Source organism: Dama dama, chromosome 9 (genome assembly GCF_033118175.1).
Source record: "Dama dama isolate Ldn47 chromosome 9, ASM3311817v1, whole genome shotgun sequence".
Lineage (NCBI taxonomy): Eukaryota > Metazoa > Chordata > Mammalia > Artiodactyla > Cervidae > Dama > Dama dama.
Window position 1 is genome coordinate 100247235 of NC_083689.1, and position 21903 is coordinate 100269137.

Genomic DNA, 21903 nt, shown 5'->3' on the forward strand with positions numbered 1-21903 from the left:
GACAACAGAATACCATCCCCCAGAGAAATTGTTACTGTAGATCTCCTTGTGGAGCTTCCTTCTTTTTGCTGCTGCATGAAGATAATCCTCTGTGTGTGCATGTGCATGTGGTGGGGGCGGGGGGTGGTTCTGGGAGGTATAGAGGAGATGAGTAAGCTTGATTAGTAAACTTCATTGTGTAGAGGGAGATGAGTAAACTTGATTTTCTTTTTGCATTCTGAAAATATTTTGGTTTTAGTCTCTGTTACTCTATTTATAAACCGTGTTTTTGGCAAAGTTGTGGGGCTAATGGTCAGCGGTCTGATACTACGACTATTATGTCTGTTCTCATATCTCTTCTCACTGAGTTAAGACCTTTCCTAAAAGGTCTGGATAAACAAAGTTACATGGATATAGACTAGTTTCAGTGCAGATGGCATGAGGAAGGGAAGCAATAAAGTTTCCACTCAATAGGGAAGGACATGTTGGAATAGAGGAGGAATTATTTGGGTGAAGGAAAACCAGCATCCAGAGGCAGCTACATGTATAGAAAGAGTGTAGCAATCTGGGGGTTAAAAAAAGACTCAACAAAAATTGGATTATTAACTCAGATATATATGAGCCTTTAGGTGCTGGTAATTAATTCACTTAATAAAAATATATTCATAAAATGCCATAGTAGTAGTAGAGTCTAGATGTAAAAGTGTGACCCAAACAACTGTATTTGCTCATTAGCAGTTCTGTATCTTAGTGAAAATACAACACGAATAAAATACATTAAAATGTATTTATTTAGAACATTCTAAGGTTTATTTAGAACATTCAAATATACCCCCTGAAAAGCCCTTAACTTGGCTATAAAGTACTGTACAGTTCCCATTAAGTCTAATATCGCCAGTTATTGACTGTTTGCTTAGGTCAGATGAAGTTGCTCACATGGGTTTAGGAGCCACTGTGTGTAACAGATCCTTACCTTTACATACTAGAGTGACTAGTAAGAGTCATTTGGAAATACTGTTGGGAAACTGAGACTGAGCAAACAGCTCATCATTTCTCTCCTCTTGGGCTCACCCTCCAGAAGGTGCTCATTGAGTAGGATTGGGGGGCAGAGTCTCACTTTTTTGTATAATTATTTTCTTTTAATCTTCTGCAAAGTTTTTAATGTATTTTAGAAGTGTAGCATTTGTCATGTTTTAAAAAGCTCAGTGCACATGAGGTACCTCTTCTGCACAAACACAGATAGGGAACACAGAAAAGGAAGTTGATTTAGGAAGTCAGGGTTGTTTCCAAAGAGGAACTGAACCTGAAGCCTAGCTTGTCTATTTCAAGTGTGCTTGACTCAAGACAAAGGTTGTTACAATCAGCAACAACTACCCAGAGTGTGTAGTTGTGACAGATGATAGTTTATTCAGAAAGTGAGCAGCAGAAAATGTCTAGAATGCAGACTGTTGTGTGTGTGTGTGTATTTATGCGTGCAGCGTGTTACATGTGGGGATCAGCTGTGACAAGTCCTGGGAACATGCCAGTAGTTTTTGGGTTTTTTTTTGTTTTTTTTAAGGAGTTTGTTGTTATCCTGCTATTGTTCCTGATGGTATTTGGCCAGAGTGTATATAATCAAATAATCAGATGTGTGTTGAAGAATGAGACCTCTTGTCATAGTGGGAAAAGTGGCCTAGGAGAGATCAAGAGGGGCAGAAGCAGGGAAGGTGGGAGGGATATAAGAAGGCGAGAGTTTCCATGAGATGTCATCACCCACAGCCATCTCTTACTCTGCGTCTCAGCTCATCACAGGCCTCTCTCTCCTATTTATCTTTCACATACCCCTCTTTTCATGAAGCTTGCATTCCGTCAGGGAGCTAAACATTAGTCAGAGTTACAGAAACAGAGAAAGAGGAAGAATAGGATGATGTGGGAATATATAGTGAGCTCACAGAAATGAATGATCCAGAAAAACCTCTTGGAAGTGACAGGTAAATTGAGACTTGAAACATGAATAAAAATTAGCTAAATGAAGGGTGACTAGAGGGGCTCAGAGTTGGAGAGAGCACTGCAGTCACAGAGAATCAGAAGCAAAAGAGTAAAATATATTCAGGGAACTGAAAGAAGTGAATACTATATTAGTATGTATGAAAGAAATGAATGGGTGAAGGAATTATTTTTGAGCTTTGAGTGCAAAAGGCAGAACAGTAAATTAGAAGGCAGATTGTGATCCATGTTAAATCAGTTACAAATTATTCTACAGGTTGCAAAAAGTCACTTGGAAAATTTTAAGACAGGGAAAACATAATGAAAGCTATATTTTGAAGATAACTGTGCATAAATTGTAAGAAGATTATGATAAACAGCAAGGGGACCAGAAAAAAGATCAGTTAGATGATACACATACACTGGAGAAGTAGGGACTTCTTGGAGAAGTAAGGGAACCAGGAAAAAGATCAGTTAGGTGATATACATACATTGAAGAAGTAGGGACTTGGCTGATGTTCCAGCAGTTAAGACTTCACCCTCCCAACACAGGGGGGACTATGTTCAATCTCTGGTCAGGGAACTAGACCCCACATGCCACAATAAAGACCTGGAGTAGCCAAATAAATAGAAAAGAGAATAAATTTTAAAGAAATTTTTTCAAATAAATTTTAGAAAAGAGAATTAGAGTGGAGTGAATTATTCAAGAGGCTTTGAAAGATATTGTCAACAGAATTTAAGTATTCTGTTTAGAAGGTGAAGGATAGAGAAATGGAAGTAACTGGATCAGCCAAGACGTTCATTCAGGCCGAACAAACAACCCAGTAATAATGGAGATGCAAGTTTCGGGAATAATGATAATTATCAATGATGATCAATAATGAAATAAGTTTGAATTTCTTAGTGTTATGGTACCATTTACTTAGAAGACTTGGGAAAAACATATGTCTGGATTAAGTAAGGAGGACAGCACATCATGAAGTGTGCTTGTGTGCTGTGCTTAGTCGCTCAGTCGTGTCTGACTCTTTGCCACCCCGTGGACTGTAGTCCACCAGGTTCCTCTGTCCGTGGGATTCTCCAGGCAAGTATACTGGAGTGGGTTGCCATGCCCTCCTTCAGGGGATCTTTCCAACCCAGGGATCAAACCTAGCTCTTCCACATTGCAGGCGAATTCTTTATCGTCTAAGCCTTATCCATCCAATAAATCAGTGATATAACAGCTAGTTCATAGAGCAATTTTTTACTGCTTGGCCCTAGCCTAGGGGCTTGGGACACATTAAAGCAACAAAACAGAAAAGAAACATTTTAAATATCCTGACTTTGTAAAGCGTACCTTCCAGTGGAGAATAGGTGAGATTTGAGGACTGACATCTCATTTTCATTTTTTACTTTTCCTTTTATATACTTCTATGTTGTTGGATTTTTTTTCTTCAAAGAGCCTATGTGCATGCATTACTTAATCCCCCCCCCCCCTTGGGAATAATTTCAATTCTATAGAAAAGTTATAGGAATAAAAATAGTACAAAAAATACCCTAAACTTTTAATCTAGAGTCACCTATCTTTGACACATTACTTCATTTGTTTTCTTATATTCTCTCTTTCCCAGTCATAATGATACAGAAGAATGCATCCCTCTCATTTTATATATAAGTGATTTTCTGATATTTCCTTCTTATTAGATTCAGAGTGTGCATTCTTGGTGGAAATACTCCATAGATCTTCCTACATCCTTTTCAGGACATCCTTATCTGCAGACACATAGAGTTCATCTGTCCTTCAGTAGCAGTGGTAATTGTGATGTTCCTCTTCAAAATTTTGTCTAATTTTCCAATATGTACTTTTCTTCCCCTTTACAACTACTAAAAAGGCATTTTAAAATCATACAGTATTCTGCTTCTCATCAAAATTTCCCCCGAGATTTAGTACCCATTTGTCATCATTCTTGCCTGATTTAATATTCACCATGATAGTTGGAAAATCATGATTTTCCAACTTCAACATTTCCTCCATATTTGCCAGTCGGCACTGACGTGTACTATTAGCAAGAGCTTATCCTTGTCTCTTCTTTATCTATCTATATATCTGTCTGTCTGTCTATCTTATTGGCAGTAAGGATTCATAATAATTCATTGTTGTGCTTGCCAGTGGGAGCCTATTCAAGCTGACTTCTCTGCCCCTGTGACTTGCTCCCATTTTTTTTAAGTATTTCCTTACATTCTGGCCTAACAAGGTGTTCCAGGCTCATTTTGTATCTGCACTGCTCCAACCATGAAATCAGCCATTTCTTGAAGGAGCCCTGGTTCCTTTGGGTACTAGCTGAGCTCTTTGCTACCAGACGTCCTTCAGCAGACAATTCTATGAATTTATGTATAAGCACATACGCAAAACATAATGCGCCGTTATATAGGCATGAGTGTATCTGTGTGTACACGCATAGCCATGTCCGACTCTGTGACCTCATGGACTGTGGCCCGCCAGGCTCTTCTATCCATGAAATTTTCCAGGCAAGAACACTGGAGTGGGTTGCATTTTTTGCTCCAATATGCATGCATATTTACATATGTATGCATACTTTATATACTATTACTTCACACCTCCCATTCTGCCATTCCAGTCTATCCCCACTGGGTTCTTTCTTGCTTTCTTCCTTTTCCATAATGGCATTTTTCTTGTTCATTGTGTTAAGAATGACTTCCAGCAACATCCTGGCTCCCAACATCAACACATTTACTCATTGCTAAGTCTTATAATAAAACTAATATTGTGTGAGAATCACTTTGCATATACAGTAGACAAACGTACTACTAAGAGTTGAGGATTTGTTTGCAGTTTTCTCCTTACCACCTCATCCTGCCCAGGACTGAGGGTAGTCAGGTACTATAAGTGATTTGGCTTAGTTCTTTTCCTCTCCCTTTTCAATTGTGTTTATAGTAGTCATTTAAAATACAATTTTAAGTCACTTGTTTACTTCTGTCCTAGATTTTTTTCTGCCTTTCCCATTTGTATTGTCTTTATTTTTTATTTGAAAAAAACTAACATGCCTCCAAAAATAAAAACTATGCCAGAAAATTTTAAGAACATATACCCGCTCACTCTGGGATATACTCAGGGAAGTATTGCTCTCTTGACCCCTTCCACACCATTCTTCCCTCCTCACCCATTGTGGATAATCAGTTTCATTATTTTCCAGTTGGTCCTCCTGTGATTATCTTGATAGAAGTTAATTGGAATATATATTTCTTATATTTCTGTTTCTTACACAAGAGGTAGCATATAGTTTATACACTCATATTATATTTTTAATAGTACTCCTGTGAGTCATGCTATGTAAGTTCATAGAGATTTTATTTTTCACAGCTATGTAGTACTCCATGTTGTGTATGTATCATGGTTTATTGAATCAGTTGCCTATACTTTCATGTTTAGGTAGTTTTCATTCAATTATTTTGCAGGTACAAGTTATACTGAAGTGAATAACACTGCACATACATATTTTTGTATTGTTGGAGGTATATGTTCAGGGTAAATTTATAGGAGTGGGATTTTTGTCAAAAGAGTGTGAAGTCATTTTTAACCATGAGTATTGGAGGTGCCTGTGATATCCTAGAGGACATAATAAATTGGTTGCATTCATCTCTTCATTAAAAGCAATGATAAACTGTCTGCCATGTATCCCGAAGCACTCCGCTGAGCTCTGGGGATAGTGGTGAACAAAAACGGATAAAACACCCAGCCTCATGCAGTTAACAATAGCTACACATCCATAGGCCAGGAATAAAGAACAGAGAAGTCTGAACTAGAGTTGGAATTCCTGATTATCATTCTTTAGCCTTGCTAAAACCAGAGGGAAGGCTCTTCTCTGGGCCCCACCTACTTCTGTGCCTTTTGAAGTGAGCAGTAAGATGGATGGGTACTTCAGGGTGCCAAGAAGCAAAGGCTAGTTTTTCTTTTCTCCTTTTATTCTCTTCTTCAAACAATATTAAATAATACCTACACTGATTTTAGATATCTGCTGTGATTTTTTTTTTTCCCCCCAAAGTCTGCACACATGGATCTCTTTTTCTGTCTCTCACTTTGAGAGGAAGGTAGACTCATTTCTTTTCTCCTTCTGGGAAGAAGTTTCAAAGACAAGTAGGTAGAGGTGTGTTTGTATTCCTATTACCTTCTGTAACATAGAGATTATTTTCTGATGAGATATACAGTACAAACTCTGTTACTTCATTTGAAGTAGATTCAATAGGCGGGCCCTCCTCTGATTTCCACATGTTGGTGCGTGCATGCCCAGTTGCTTCAGTCACGTCCAACTCTGTACGATGCTGTGGGTCTGTAGCCCGCCAGGCTCCCCTGTAATCCACCAGAATCCGTGGGATTCTCCAGGCAAGAATCCCTGGAGTAGGGTGCCATGCCCGCCTCCAGGGGATCTTCCCGACCCAGGAATCGGACCCACATCTCCTGTGTCTCCTGCATTGCAGGCAGATTCTTTACCCACTGAGTCACCTCGGAAGCCCTCCAGTGTTGGTGTCAGATGCTAAACATGCATTATGCCATCAATTTGTTCAACATTTCCAGTTTATCTCATGGAGAAGATGAACAGATCTCCTTCAACTTACTTTGGAGTTATGTCTGGACAAAGCCATCATAAGTTGACAATATCATAAGATGATGATGCATTTAATACACCTAACCTGAACGTCAGTATTTAGCATAGCCTACCTTAACCATGCTTAGAGCACTTACATTAGCCAGAGCACTGGTATTAGCCTATAGTTAGGCAAATCATCTAACGTGAAGCCTATTTTATAGCAGTGTTGAATGTCGCATGTAATTTGTTGAATATTACACTTAAAGTTTGGTTGTATGAGTACAGAATGGTTTTAAGTGTATCTTTCGTTTTACCCTCATGAACTCATGGCTGACTGGGAACCGTGGTTCCCTGCCGTTTCCCAGCATCACAAAGGAGATCGTGCTAGCCTGAGAAAAGATCTTGTTGGATCATCTTCAATTCAAAATTGGGAGTATGGTTTCAGCTGAATCCATATTGTTTTCACATCATCATAAAATCAAAGACTTGTTTAGTCAAACTGTCCTAAGTTGGGGACTGTTCTGTATAGATCCCATTGTGACTCACTTTGGTAACAGCTGATAATCATGGTTAATGCCGCTCATTGCTCTCAGTTAAAGGGAAAAATCAACACTTACATGGAGAGTGTATCACAAGGTCCTTGTAGACCCTCAAAGAGGATTTTTACCAAGGGCTTCCCAGAGCAGTCATATACATGGTAGAAAATCCAAGGGAATGAATGATAGTGGTAGAGAGAATGTCCTCAGAGGGATAAGATCAGGCACCGGCCCTGTCACTGAGCCAGGAGGAAAACTGGAGAGGGTAGGGTAGCAGAACTATAATAGGTATAATTATAATAATCTCTTAATAGTAAATGCCTACCTTAGTGCAGGATGTCCCAGACTCTGTACTAAGCTCCTTACGTATACGATGAGTTCATCGAGACTGTCTTGCAAAGTAGTTTCTATTGCTTTCGCTTTAAAGATAGGAAAACTGAGGCTCAAAGAGTTTAAATAATCTAGGCTTCTCTTCCTACTGCAGTCCTCATTTCATTTTTTAAATATTTATATGATTTATACCCATAAAGAAAATAATTCTAAAGTCTGTTCATTCTGTCTTCTATACTAGCACACAGTATTATTGTTCATTTTTAACATGGGTACCCCTATACTTTATCTTAGTGAAAAGGCTGAGGAGCAATCAAATGAAGACTTCTAAAATGAGGAATATAAATATTATCTGCCTGCTTTGTCAGTTGCAACGCAGAATCATATTAGTCTGCAATAAAACTGCTGGTTATTCTTGTTGGATCATCTCTTACTGATGCTTCCTTCATTGTTCAAGTGCTTTCTAAAATTACTTCATCTTCATTTTCCAAACTGTCTACAACATAACAAGAAACAAGTCATTTTCAGAGAGGTAGATTAATTTCTCTACTACGATTTAATCACAGTATGAAACTAGCCTTTTGTAGTCAACTCTTCCTGAGTGACTACAGAAGGATGTGGCTTTTAATATATCAAAATTTTAATAATGATTATTGTTGGTGGTTAAAATTTGGAGTAATAATTTTACTGTTTCTTTGCACTAGATTGAACCATATGGAACTGCTACTATATGATTTAATCTAAATTTCCTGAGAGAAGTTTATTTTTTCTGTAATACTCCAGCTTCTGTTCCCTCCAATCCTCTTAATTCTGACTGTCTTCATGTGTGAGCTTCATTTTTAGACCAGTAATAGGATGGTGCCAGCAATTCCTATAATCATGCCCTGAACAGTAATTTTCAATGAAAGTTGGGGACCAGCTATCTTGTGTCTCTTTCTTAGGAATGAGAAAAGTTGCCCCAGAAACTCTGTTTAACAGAGTTTTATTTTTGTTTTTCGTATCATTGGTTATGTGATCATTGCTAAATTGAACCCTGGCAGGAAAAATGAAAATACCATAATTAGTTCAGAATCATCATCTGGGATTGAATGGATATTGGGGATTTAACCATCATTACCACTAGGTCTAGTCATTTACACATTGAGGTTTATTGGGAAAATTTGTATGTATGTGGGAAAAAATAGCTCAGGCTGTTTAGTTAATATAATTTCTCTTGAATTTGCTGTTGTTATCCTATTGTTATTCTGTTGTTAGCCTATTACATCTATTTGTACATTAGACATAATTTCTTTTGGTTAGTGAAACATTTTACACAAAGGAATTATAAAACTGTAAACCACATACCAGTGTTTTAACAATTATGTAGGACATTTCAGCTCTCTCTGATAGAAATGTGATGGGAAATCAGAGACAACTATGTATTAACCAAAACTTACCTTTCATCTTCTTACCACCGTGTTGGAAATAAATACTCATAACCAGTCTCAAAAATGTAGTTTTAAACATTACTTCGTAACACAAAACAAGTGGAAATAATACCTTGTTATTCTGTTTGATTTCTACTGAAGAGTAAAGTTACTATTATTTTATAATGGTGTACACTAAAGGACATTTTGACAATCTTGGTTGGCACTTTTTAAAAGCCAGTACTTCAAAAAAAAAAAAAAAGCCAGTACTTCTATCACTTCAAGGCTATTCTAGTAATTTCTGCCATGTATGTAATTTTAAAAACTCTAAATTTGCTTCTTAGCTCCTCTCTTCTGCGTCATTAAATTTAATACTGTATTATATGTGTTCGTGACATTTGTGCTCAGTGTTACTTGGCCACAGAATATTTTCTGGTTATTAGCAACAGCATATCAGAGTCAGGGAACAGATTTGATATAAATGTGTTAACCAGAAACTCTCATTTAAGAAGATCTTATTCAAATAGTTATCAATTTGAAAATAATTCTAATTTCTAAATCACTACTTTCAATGTGGAGCATAACATTTTATCAGAATAAACACTTAAGGTTATTCAAAGTAAATAGAATATGTATAGGAATCGGTCAAAGTACTAATGCTTATTTTAGATAGAAATTGGTATTTGAGGATGTCCAGTGTGTGTTACTAGTAGGATAGTCTGTACCTTATCCACTTTTGGGAACTATGCTGTCCTTATTATTTAAACAGGTAGCTAGGTTTGGACTTGGCCATGGCGGGAGTGCTCTTGCCACAGAGATGAGCAGATGCTAAATATCAGGGCCTGTGTGTGCATGTGAGTGTTGTTTCTTGGAAGCCAGTTGTGAAACATTAAGCAGCCATCGTGGCTATATCCTGGGTTTTTTTGGCACCCCAGTTGCCTCCCCTACTCCCTTCCCCGACTCCACCTTTCCCCTACTCCTTCCTTCCCCCCACTCCTCCCCTTCCCTGCCATTCTCTGCCTAGTCTTTCTGGAAACAGTCGGAATAGGCTTTCCTTGTGTGGTTGAAGAGGAACCTCCCCCACCCCAAACAAAAAAGTAGATGCCCTCTTCTGTGTGACTCTTCATTGTGCATAAAATCCCCATTAATAGTGTGTCTAGGGGCTTCCCTGGAAGTCCAGGGGTTAAGACACCACACTTCCACTGCAGGGGACTCGAGTTCGATTTCTGATCAGGGAACCAAGATCCCATGTTCCACGGAGCAACTAAGCCACAACTACTGAGCCTGTGTGCTCTGGAGCCCAAACACCACAACTCCTGAGCCTCCCCACCACAACTAGAGAGCCCCTGCTCCCCAGTAAAGATTTCACATGATGCAATGAAGATCCGGCCTGTTGCAAATTATTTCTTTGACTTGATGCATCCAATAGATAACTATTTTTAAAAAACAGTGCCTCTATTGGCATCCCGAAGCACCAAAAGCACTGCTCTTTCTGCCAGTCTAGTGGCCCTCAGGCACACTCTGAGTTTGCAGGCTAGGAGGCAGGTGAGCAGAGCCTGGTGCATGGGTACATATAGGAATCAGAAAACTGGGACTTTAAGGTAATAGTTTCTTACATCTTAACCTATGACTTTTGAAACGTCACAGACATTGTGTGAACCCTTATTTTTTCATCAGAAAGATAAAGACGAGAAGAGTGTCTTCCTTCCTTCCTTGGTAGAGTTGTTGAACCTGAGTTTGATGTAATCAAACATATATAAGAAGATTATTTATAAAAGATTAAGGGCTCTAATGGCCTTGTCACTCCTTACACTGCTGGGTTTTCAAAATATCCCTGTAAGAAGTCTTTTTTAGCATGTAACAGAGATAATACACTAACAGAAGTTTGTTTAGCATCATAGAATGCTAAACCTGGAAGAAATCTTTCAGATCACCTGGTGCTGTAACTCATGAAAAGCTTAAGAATTTACAAAAATGTCCACAACTGGTAAGATCAGGACCTGAATGTGAAACTCAGATCTCCCTGCAACCCAACGTCCTCAGAAACTCTTTCAATCCAAACCAAAGGGCAGCTTGAGGATCTTTGGGTCACAAGACAGAAAGACTCCTTCAGTTCCCCAAGAAAAAAAAAAAAAAAGAAAAAGAAAAAAAAAATAAAATAAACAGGTAGCTAAAGAGGATGTTTGTGTAGGGTTTAGGGGTTTTTCTGTATGTTTTACTTTTCTGTGGACATTGAGCCTTAGAAGGAAATTTTGTCTTGCTCCAGTTATCATCGCAATGTCTTTATTGGTTAAGAACATGAAAAATTTGTATATTATTAAATGATAATATAACATTAAACACTATTTGGTAATGCTGTTTTCTCATCTCTCTACATGGTCTAGAAGTGCCATGTCTAATTTGGTAGCCACACTAGCCTTCTGTGACTTTTCAGAAGTTTGAAATTTGACTAGTGTGACCCAGAAACTGAATTTTTAATTTTCAGTTCGGTTCAGTTGCTCAGTCATGTCCAACTCTTTGCAACCCCATGAACCGCAGCAGGCCAGGCCTCCCTGTCCATCACCAACTCCCGGAGTTTACCCAAACTCATGTCCATTTTTTATTTTATTGGGTTTTAACTAATTGAAATTTTAACTTTAATTGCCAGATTGCTGTTGTTTTAGATAGTACAGAGCTAGAACAAGTGTTAGACTGCTCTAAAGTAATTCTGTCAAATGGAAACTCTTAATGACAAGCTGAATCACAAGTTTCTGTTCATACAATAGTTGATCTGTTTAATAAAATGCTTACTTATGGCCTTGGTTTAGGACTTGTGTTCTGCTGTGATAGTCTGGATCACAAACTCTCTAAGCTATATGCTGGTCTGGATGGACAATGCAGGCAGAGCTTGCCACCCATAAGGCTGACTCATGTGAGTGGGGTCGCAGGACAGTAAAGGGACAAGGATCTCAAGTTTAGAACAAAAAAGTTCTAAACACAATTATTAAGGCATTAACCTTCCCGAGCATTCTCAGATAGTGTTCATTCTTTCAAATCCGAAGACATTATATCTTCTTTAAAAAGGACCAGGGAGGGAAAAAACCAGGAATCTAATATTTGCAAATGTATTTAAATGAAGAAGGAATAACAATATTCTTGACTACACTAAGACAGTTTTTCCTTTCCAACTTGATTTGGTTTAATAGCTATTTTAATAGTTTAAGATTTTCTGAGTTAGCTCTTAGGTTGTCCTTGAAAAATGTCTTTTTTTTATATGGTATCATTGCATAATGTTTAGAGACAGAACATTCTTGAAGCTTGAAAAATATCCAAACTGAGATTTCCATAAAATATACTATTACTACACATTTGCTTTACCTCATAGAAAAGCATGTGTAAGAATGCTTAAAATGCTTAAAATGAAATCTGCTCTCTAAAATGTTTAGGCACAGATTACAATATTGTTAACCTTAGGTTCAATGTTACATAGCAAGAACATCTCTGGAACATATTCATCTTGCATAATTGAAACTCCATACCCTTTGAGTAGCAATTCCTAGTTTCCCTCTTCCCTCAGTCCCTGCTAACCACCATTCTGTTCTCTACTTCTATTAGTTTGACTATTTTTTAATACAAGTAGTGGAGAGTCTAGAATTACAGAGGTTCAAAATTTTTTCTCGTATCATGAGAAGCCTGCAGAAGTTGGCTGCTGGCTTCTGTTCAATGGCAGTTTGATGACAGAATCTACATCTATGTGGTGTTCCTAAAGCTTTTCTGATGCTAGTTTTATCCTGGTTATTTGGCTCATGCAGTTTCAGCCATAACATCTGCATACCAGGAAAGAAGACAGTGAGAGGCAAGAACCCAAGCCACATCTGTCCTTTTATCAGGAAATCAAAATTTCCCAGAACCGACCCTTCCTTCCAGCATATTGTCACCCTACTTTGCTCACAAAAATAAATCAGTATTTTTATTAGCAAAGAGGAGATAATAGATGTTGAGCAGATAATTAAAATATGTCACTCTGACTATTCAAAGTATTTTCTGAAAGTTAAACTTGGCAACTGGCAAGAGAGAATTGGCTTTGCAGGGGACCCTGAATGAATGCATGAATTCTGAGCAATTATTGTTCCTGAGTAACAGGTTTTTTATTAACCTTCACTATGTGTTTTTTTAAAAATCTTAAATTTACCCTCAAAATATATTGGAATTCCCTTAGCTTGTAATAACCTAATCATGTAGAGATCTACTGTAGATTGCTTACTAAGATTCAGATAAACAGTAAGGTGGGAGAGAGCACTGCTCATTCTCATAGGTATCTCCAATGAAGTTCTATAGTTTGATGATGATTATAAAGGAGAACTTCCTAAGTTAGTAAAACCTGCATACCTTTGCTTTCGGTTGGATTAAATGCTTTCGGTTGTAATGGCTCTTATTTGTAGAAGTTCCTTAGCATCTGTGGTTTAGATTAAGTAGCAGTAAAGCCTGATGTATAATTAGAATTAAGGTGTATAAAAATAGTGTGATGAAAATATATCCTCATCTTACCATAAACTAGTCAATAAGGTAAGAAAATAGGCACATTTATCACATCATATAATTTATAGAAAACCTTATCTTTTGTATGGAAAATTTTTATAACTATTATAAATATTTATATAAAATTATAAATATATATATTATATTTATATTTATAAATATAATATAAGTATTATAAACATTAAAAGCTTTTTTTTTATTGTTTCATTGAATATACTTCCAGGCCTTGCAGCTTCAATTAATGCTACTTTCTGAAGTTTTAGAAATAGAATCTGTTAAGAATTGTGTTTACAGAAACTATAAATAAATAATTACATTGTATACTTGTCAAAGTTGTTCATGGTACCCACACTAGTTATGTATAAAATTCCTTTGAAAAAGTTAGAAGTATAATTTAAAGAATAGTATCAGATATAATTAGTGTAGACAAAGTAACTATGTGTTTTATTAGTGCCCTTCATTATAATTTCCTTATATTAAATACTTTCATTATCTTCTGGTACTCCAAGTCTTTGGGGATGTTTTAAAGTGTGTATAAATTTGTTCCAGGATAAGCATTTATAGTATTTTTTTTCTTGCAGATAAGAATGTGCCTTTTGATGAGAAAACTTCATCTTCTACAATGAAGAGCAGAATGTCTGTGTTTAAGGAATAAAAAGCCACTTTATCAATGGGGGGGTATTTAAGTTACATATATTATGATAACCTTCAATTTGTTGTTGCAATAAATATGTATCATTTGTTAGTTTTTCTCTGTATAGAAGTGCTCTTAATGGGCTCAGAGTTGTTGGGAGTAAATTGTATTATAATAGAGATCTGAAAATTACTTTAAAGCAGTGTGTTTTCTGATCAGTTTTTGTTTCTTGCTTACCTTATTATTGTAAGCTGTTTATGTACTAATCGGTTAATTTTATTTATATATGTATATATATATATAAATTTTATTTTTTGGCTGGTTAAGTTTGTTTTTTTTTTCCTGGAACTATAAATCCCAACAACCAACTGGTGGTAACTTTACCAAGATGTATTTCCCGTTTTTGTGGGGAAAAGAAGCCAAATTTATTATCTTGAGTTTGGGTTTTTTAAATAATAAAAATGTCTGTGTTGTGTGTAAAACAATAAATACGATTTAAAATTCTTTGAATGTGGTATAAACAAAGTGTGTTTATACAGTAAACCGAAAGCTATAGTTACGTATTAGCATATGTATTTTATATGATTTCTTTAAAAATCTGTCAAAAAGTTGTGGTATTTTAACAACTTCTTTGTTAAAGTATGATACCACATTGATTAGATATTTCAGAAACCAGTGAATTTCAAAGCCATTTAATTTGTTTACAGTATTGTGAGGGAAGTACCAGTGAAAACGTTCCCATCACATTATGACGAAGAGGAAGGGATTAAAGTACATGCGTAGACTTTGGAGTCAGACCTAGATACAGAGACTGACCTCGTTATTTTCTGAACATGTAATTAACCCTACTGAACTTCAGTTTTTCACATTCTAAAAATTAGAGGAGAACTTACAGGAAAGGTATGAGTCATGGACTCCTTTGCCTAGAGGGGTCGTGAAGGTAATTTAAATGTGTGTGTCAGGACAGGCTAGTTGATACTGAGTAACAGATGGTCCCCAGATCACAGTGGGTGACAGCAGAGATTTATCTCTCACTCAGACTGCCCGTTTGCTATGCACTGTGATTCTGCTCTTCATAGTGTTTTCTCCAGGGCCGAGCTGATGAAGAAACCTCAGCCTGGAATATTGTCTTGTAGCTAAATGTCCAGATGTGGTGAACTGCATGCTGGTTCATAAGTGTCTGCCCTAAAGTGGTATATTTCATTTCCATCTACATTTTATTGGCCAAAATAAACCCTGAAGCCTCTCTAGAGTTCAGCAAGGCAAGGACAGGTAATCCTCTTAACAATGAGGTAACTTGGAGTATAAAATGCCAAGTTAGTTTCTCCTGTATGCTAACTGGCGTACCACAGTGAGCAAAGTCCCCCTGATGTCAGTATATTTCTGTATATTATGTAAACAGAGACTAAAGAGAAAATATATTTCCTCTTCTAAAGGGATCAGCCTTTGTTCAGCTCCCACTAATAGTTATTATGAGGAACTATTTACACAGTGTTGATAAATACTTTAGTTTTAATTTCCGAAAGAAACTGAGCCTCCTGATTTCTTATATGAGGCTTCATCATTTAAAAATGTTATTAAAACCAGATCATACCTAACATTTTGTGATATTTGAAAATCATTTACTGTAGTGTCTTAGAAATAGTGTTAATTCATTTAATAATTGTATTTATAAACTGATTTTTGCATTAAAACTAAATGGAAGTAAGAATCAAATCTTTCAGAAAATAAGAAAACTAGCTATTAAGATAAAGCAATGATAATCTTCGTACATGATCTGTAAGTTGGCGTTAAAGGGGATGTTACCAAATGTTTTAATATGTGGCAGCAACTTTATTAAAAATACACAGTTTCTCTAGGTTACTACTTTAAAAAGGATATCTTTTATCTGAGTATGAAATTCTGACATGTTTGTTAAAAATGCTTATATTTCATTACTTTCATATAGTCATTCTTGTATTGCAAATCTGCTATTTTAATCATCATTAGTTACTTTGATTAAAGTGCCAGATAGTACACCAGATTTTATTTAGCACACAATGTACATAAATTTAGATGCGTAGCAAGCATGGTGAGAATATGGTTAGGAATTTCACCTACAAAACTAAATGCACATTGTAAAGTAGCTGGTGTTTGAAAACATGTTAGCTATTCTCCTTTCCCTTTTGCACTTCCTTTGGCTATTTTATTAGAAAGAGCCTGACCTAAGAATTAGAGATCAGTGGAAACTGGTGTAATTGCATTCATAGCTCAGGAGGGGAGTAAGTGGAGAGAAAGAACAGGTTTGGAGTAACTTACAGATGTTTTACCCTTGATCTGGAAGCCTGGCCAGCCACTGCATGTGGCTGGAAAATCGCATCATTTCCTTTTGCCCGATTTCCCATAATTATTAGGTAAGTAAACACTACTGTGAAGTCAAATCCTTGCCCCGAATACTCGTCCTACACCTTGTCAGCTTCTCTCTAGTTCTGGAGTTCAGTTGTTTACCAAGGATATCATCTACTACCTTTTATTATCTATTCTCTTTTTCTTTCTTTTTTGCTGTTTTAGTTGTAGTTCTGTTCATTTTTGCTTATTCAACTTAGATTTACCTAATTTACTTTTTAAAATAAAACAGTAAAGGAAAAATAGTTTGTTTCTCTCATGTTGGAAGGTAAAAGAACTTGTAAGAAAAACTATTGAAGGGATGAATATAGTAAAACAATCCATTTCATAAAAGTGTGATAGGAATTTTTTTTTTTCCTGATACTCCTTAAGCTTTCCCAGCATTTTCAAGGATGGCATTCATAAACAGCTTTATCTTCAGTGACTTATAAGAATCCAGCAAAAATGATTCTCAGTACAGATGCTATGCTTGAGAGATGCTTACTAAGATAGATGTTTGATAATACCTTTAATTTCGCATCAGTCCCTACATCAGAAGTTGAATGTTTTATAAATCTACAGTTTCCAATATATTTTGCCTGCCCATATTAATAGCATGATACAAGGCAAAAGGTAAAGGTAGAAGGGAAGAAGATGGAAGAGGGCTCTTTCCCCAAACCCTTTATGCCTGGCTGTTTGAAAAACCGTGGATGCTGCGTATTTCATTACAGGATCCTATTATAAAGACAGTATAGGGTCTCTAGCCAGGTTTCTGGCTCTACTTTTCATCTAACTCTAAATATATGTGTTTTTACTTGGATTTTTCTCCATTCTAATTACACAGGTTCCTTCAGTACTCATGACATGTCATCAGGGATAAGTCAAAATTTCTCAGTTTTTCTCAAATAGGCATTTGAAGCAAAGTCAGCAAACATCTTTGACAGTTATTCCTCTTAATCCGCCGGGGTCCTTTTAGGGCAACCTGGCCCCACACTTATTTTAATTACTCCAAAAGGATTAGGAACTTATTTTATCCTGTAACTCTGCTCACCCCCTGGCTTAAGAAGATTCTTTAGCATAATTAGACTGTTGTGGTGGTGGTGGTGGTGGTTTCATTTTGTTCTTAATCCTTTTAACTCCAGATGTGAAAGATGGCAGTCTTTCAGCTTCAGACTTCAGCTCTTATCCCCTTGTCTTGTGTATATTTCCCACTAATGCTATTGCTCTTGTTCATCTGTGCAGTGCCTGATCTCCCTCCCTAAAACTCCACTTTTATTTTACCCAGTAGGCTTCTCAGGGCTAATAGCTTCTTGTGGATAATTGACCTAAATTTTAGGTGGAACACCAGTGTTGTCAGGGAGGTCCAAGAAGCCTGCAGATTTACTTACTTCTAAGCAAAACACATGTGACCTTTAATTGTTTGCCCTTGGTTTGTCAAATTTGCATTACACCATGCCTGGATTGAACAAATCCTAAAATCTAAGGTAAAATTAATAAGTGTAGTCTTTCAGAGAAGACAAACTCTGTCATTTCTGCTGATAATTCTTTTTGGAATATGGTAAGCTGGTCTACAAAAAAGTAACAATTCCAATTCTCTGGCTCATTTGTAATGAATTTCAGTGTTCTATTTTAAAGATACAGATAAATGAATTTAATTTCACAAATTGCCATAGTTTTGAGGTGTTTTTTCCTTTTTCTCAACTCTGTGGTAAAATAGACTTTGACAAAGATAGATTTATAAGCTTATTTCTAACATCCACAAGGGTCCAATGTTTATTGCTCCTGAACTAGTTGCCTATCAAGGTACTCAACATTATTCCCAGGGGAAAAAAACCCACAGTCTTATTTACTTTTAACTCGTTTGTGATGTGCATGATATAAACATCAAATATATCTGGGGACCAGAAAGTCAAAATTACTAGCAGGAACTAGGAACTCTTCATGCTGCTGCTGCTGCCGCTGCTAAGTCCCTTCAGTCGTGTCCGACTCTGTGCGACCCCGTAGACGGCAGCCCACCAGGCTCCCCCGTCCCTGGGATTCTCCAGGCAAGAACACTGGAGTGGGGTGCCATTTCCTTCTCCAATGCATGAAAGTGAAAAGGGAAAGTGAAGTCATGCAGTTGTGTCCAACTCCTAGCAACCCCATGGACTGCAGCCTACCACGCTCCTCCATCCATAAGCATTTTCCAGGCAAGAGTACTGGAGTGGGGTGCCATTGCCTTCTCTGGGAACTCTTTATAGAAGTGTTCAAAAGCAAGATTTCTTTCCTGCAGAAAGTGTGACAGTTCCTAGGCTATGGAAATTTTTAATAAATATATGTGATGTGTTGATCCCACCCTCAAGAATTCGTGTTATATGGATATACAGAGTGGCCTAAATATCTACAGTGAGAAGCTCCACAAATGATTCTGTTGTAACCTCAGATTGAGATCCTCTGAAGATTAGCCACATCATGATTAGCTTCAGAGACGAACAGATTTGTACTGGACTTTGGCTCCATCATTTTCCTCAGCTTAGTTATCTTCCATATTTATTTTTCCAGTTTCTTATTCTCCACATATAACTAATAGTTCAGACTAACTGAATGCTAATGTGCTAAATGCTTTAGATTTGTTAATTCATTCAGTCTTCATAATAACTTTCAGATTATTGTCTTCATTTTGCAGATGAGTATACTGAGGCCTAGAAAAATTGAAGAATTTGCTCCAAGTCAAACAGCCATAAAATAGCAGAATGGCCTACTGAATAAGAGTTCAGGAAATTTATTTTTACTAATGTAAATCTCAGTTTGTTTCCAAAGAAAAGTAGCTTATAAATGTATATACAATAAAAAGATTTGGGGAGTCGAGGAAACAGGCTGAGGGAAACAAAAGGTAGGAAAACAAGGTCATCCTGTGATTTAATGGCTTCACATCTATGCTCTGAAATTCCGTACTTTTGCTACAAAGGTGCCATAAATGTCACTCAGTGTCACTGTTGCTAGGCCAAAGAACAGAGGGAAAATCAACCTTAGCGTTTCCGTCACCTCCTATATCCAAATCAACATTGAGCGACTGAACAACAATAATACTCTATGGGCCTGATCATTAATACATCAGTTTGCCGTTTTTATTGTGAAATGAACAGAAAGGTTCTAAGAGAAAACTCTTATTCTGTTACTGCGTTACTCCCTCAGCCCATCTCCAGATTTAATCAGCCTTCCATCCAAGTACATATCCTAATTAGTCTCTTCCATTTCCACAAGGAAAAGTTCACTCCATCTCCGTATCAGCATTTGTGTCTAATCTATCTTTAGTTATATTCAGTACTTACACTGCTGGATTTTATCAGATTGGCTTATCAACAGCTTAGTATCAAAGTTTTTATAAAGACTGTTGGTAGAAATCCCTAACAGATGCTTTATATTCTGAGTTTTATTCTTGGATTAATTCAGACTGCTAACAACTATAAAACTGGACTTAAATTGCTTTTCATTTTGTAGAACTGCTTTGGACTGTCTGGCATTGTGTGAGAGATGTTATAAAAATATATAGCTGTAAAAGAGAAGATCGTATTTAACCTGTTAACAATAAGTAAGTTGTATACTGCCTAACACCATTTTTTTTTCTTTTCTTTTTTTTTTTTTTTTATTAGTTGGAGGCCAATCACTTCACAACATTTCAGTGGGTTTTGTCATACATTGATATGAATCAGCCATGGATTTACAACAAGGATCTATGAGAGATCTTTACTTGAACTCTGTATCAGAAATGTTTGGGCTTCTATTGAACAGCTAGTTTGATTTTTTTGTTTTACATACTGTGGCAATTTTCTAATTATATGACTGATCCTTTTTCTTAACCTGCAAAACTCAAAGCTGAACTACTAGCCCCAGTTTAGTGAAGGACAACACTTTATGGTATCATTTTGTATGTTCATCTCATGCCTGGAGTGTCAGTTTGTTTATATGATTGTGTGTGGCTAAACACCAAGATAGGAGAGTCTTTTTCCTAGTATTTTAAAGTCAGGAAGTTCATGGTTGCCAGCACTTCATTTATAGATCAAGGAATTCAGGGCCAAGGTCTCTAAAAATGTTTCGGTATTTCCTTCATGGGTTTAAGATGATTGTTCCAGCTGCAGGCGTCATGCCTTTGTTTGCAAAAGGAAGGAGGAAAAGACCAGAAGAAACATGGTCGGTCCTGATAACAGATGTTCCTGCCATCTATTATTTCACATCAAACCTCCTCCAAACTGAGCAGCTTGAAACAATTTATTATCATCACATATGCTTCTGAATATTGCCTAGGCTCAACTGACTATCCTCACTTGGGATCTCCCGAGTGATTGCAGTCAGGCGGACTGGTGCTGGGGACAACCGAAGGCTTCCCTGGGCTCAGAGTCCAAGGTGACTCACTCATGTGGCCGAGTTGATGCTGCCAGTGGCCTGGGAACTCAGCTGAAATGCCTACACTTCCTCCTAGCCTGGCAGCTGGGTTCTGAGAGGGACCATCCCAAGAGTAACTGATGAAAATGACCGAAGCAAAGACTTTTAATAACCTGGTCTCAGATGTTTTCGAATATTGCTTCTGACACATAGTCTAGTGGTCAAGAAAAGAACTAAGGTGTACTCAGATTTAAGGGAAGGAAATTACAGCATTTGCGGACATGGAGACAAGGGATCCGTGGTGAACATTTCTGAAGACTGCCTACTGCATTTCTGGCTATCAATATTCATGTTTGTCCTGCACGCAGAATAGACTGATTCCTCTTCAATATGCCCCAAATTGTATTCCATTATGACACCGGTTTACAGCGTAGGAGTCATCCTTTAAAGGATGTGCGTGGGACAATGAGAGTCCGATTCTCAAATGCAATTTCTAGAGCATGATTTCTCTCTAATGGAAGATCTTTGAACTAAAGAGATATCTGCTCAGTAAACTCAGTAAGTTATCTGTTCAACACACTCACATTACACTGTTGTTAACAAAGGTATGAAATGTGCAAAGCAAAACAGCAACTCCAGTTTTCAGAGGGTGGAGTCTCAGCGGAGGCACACCGCAGTCACTCATCCTCAAGAAGTCTGAAATCTACCTGTTCCTTGATTGGGCTGAGTCCTGCTTCCCGAGGTAGGGTCTCTGTGTCACTTGGGCCTGCCTTCCCGGTTTTGACTCTGCTCTCTGACGCTTCCTTTTTCATTTAGAACTGGCCTGTGTTTGCTGCTGAGTAGCCTTCTCAGCCTACTTTCTGCCTTTAGGTTTGAGTCCCCAAAGGCTCTCTTTTAGTTTGAACCACTTCTATCCCTTTTGGCCCAATTTTATGGGGGGTTCACTCCATTAGACAAAAGCCATCCCCACAATTTTTTTCTTTTATTTTAGGCTGAAAGACTTGATGCTATGGAATTACATCCTTAATACTATTAGGAATCCTATTTTCTAGTTAGCAAAGTCTATAAGACACTTTGATATTTGATATCAGGACTCTTTCTGTCTTGGTTGAGGCCCTACCAGAAATGTTTCTGAAGTATCATTTAAAGGGAGTTCTAAAGACACCATTGAACCGAACTTTATCCTCCTGCTATGTGTTATTGGAAATATTTTGGATTTGAGTTCT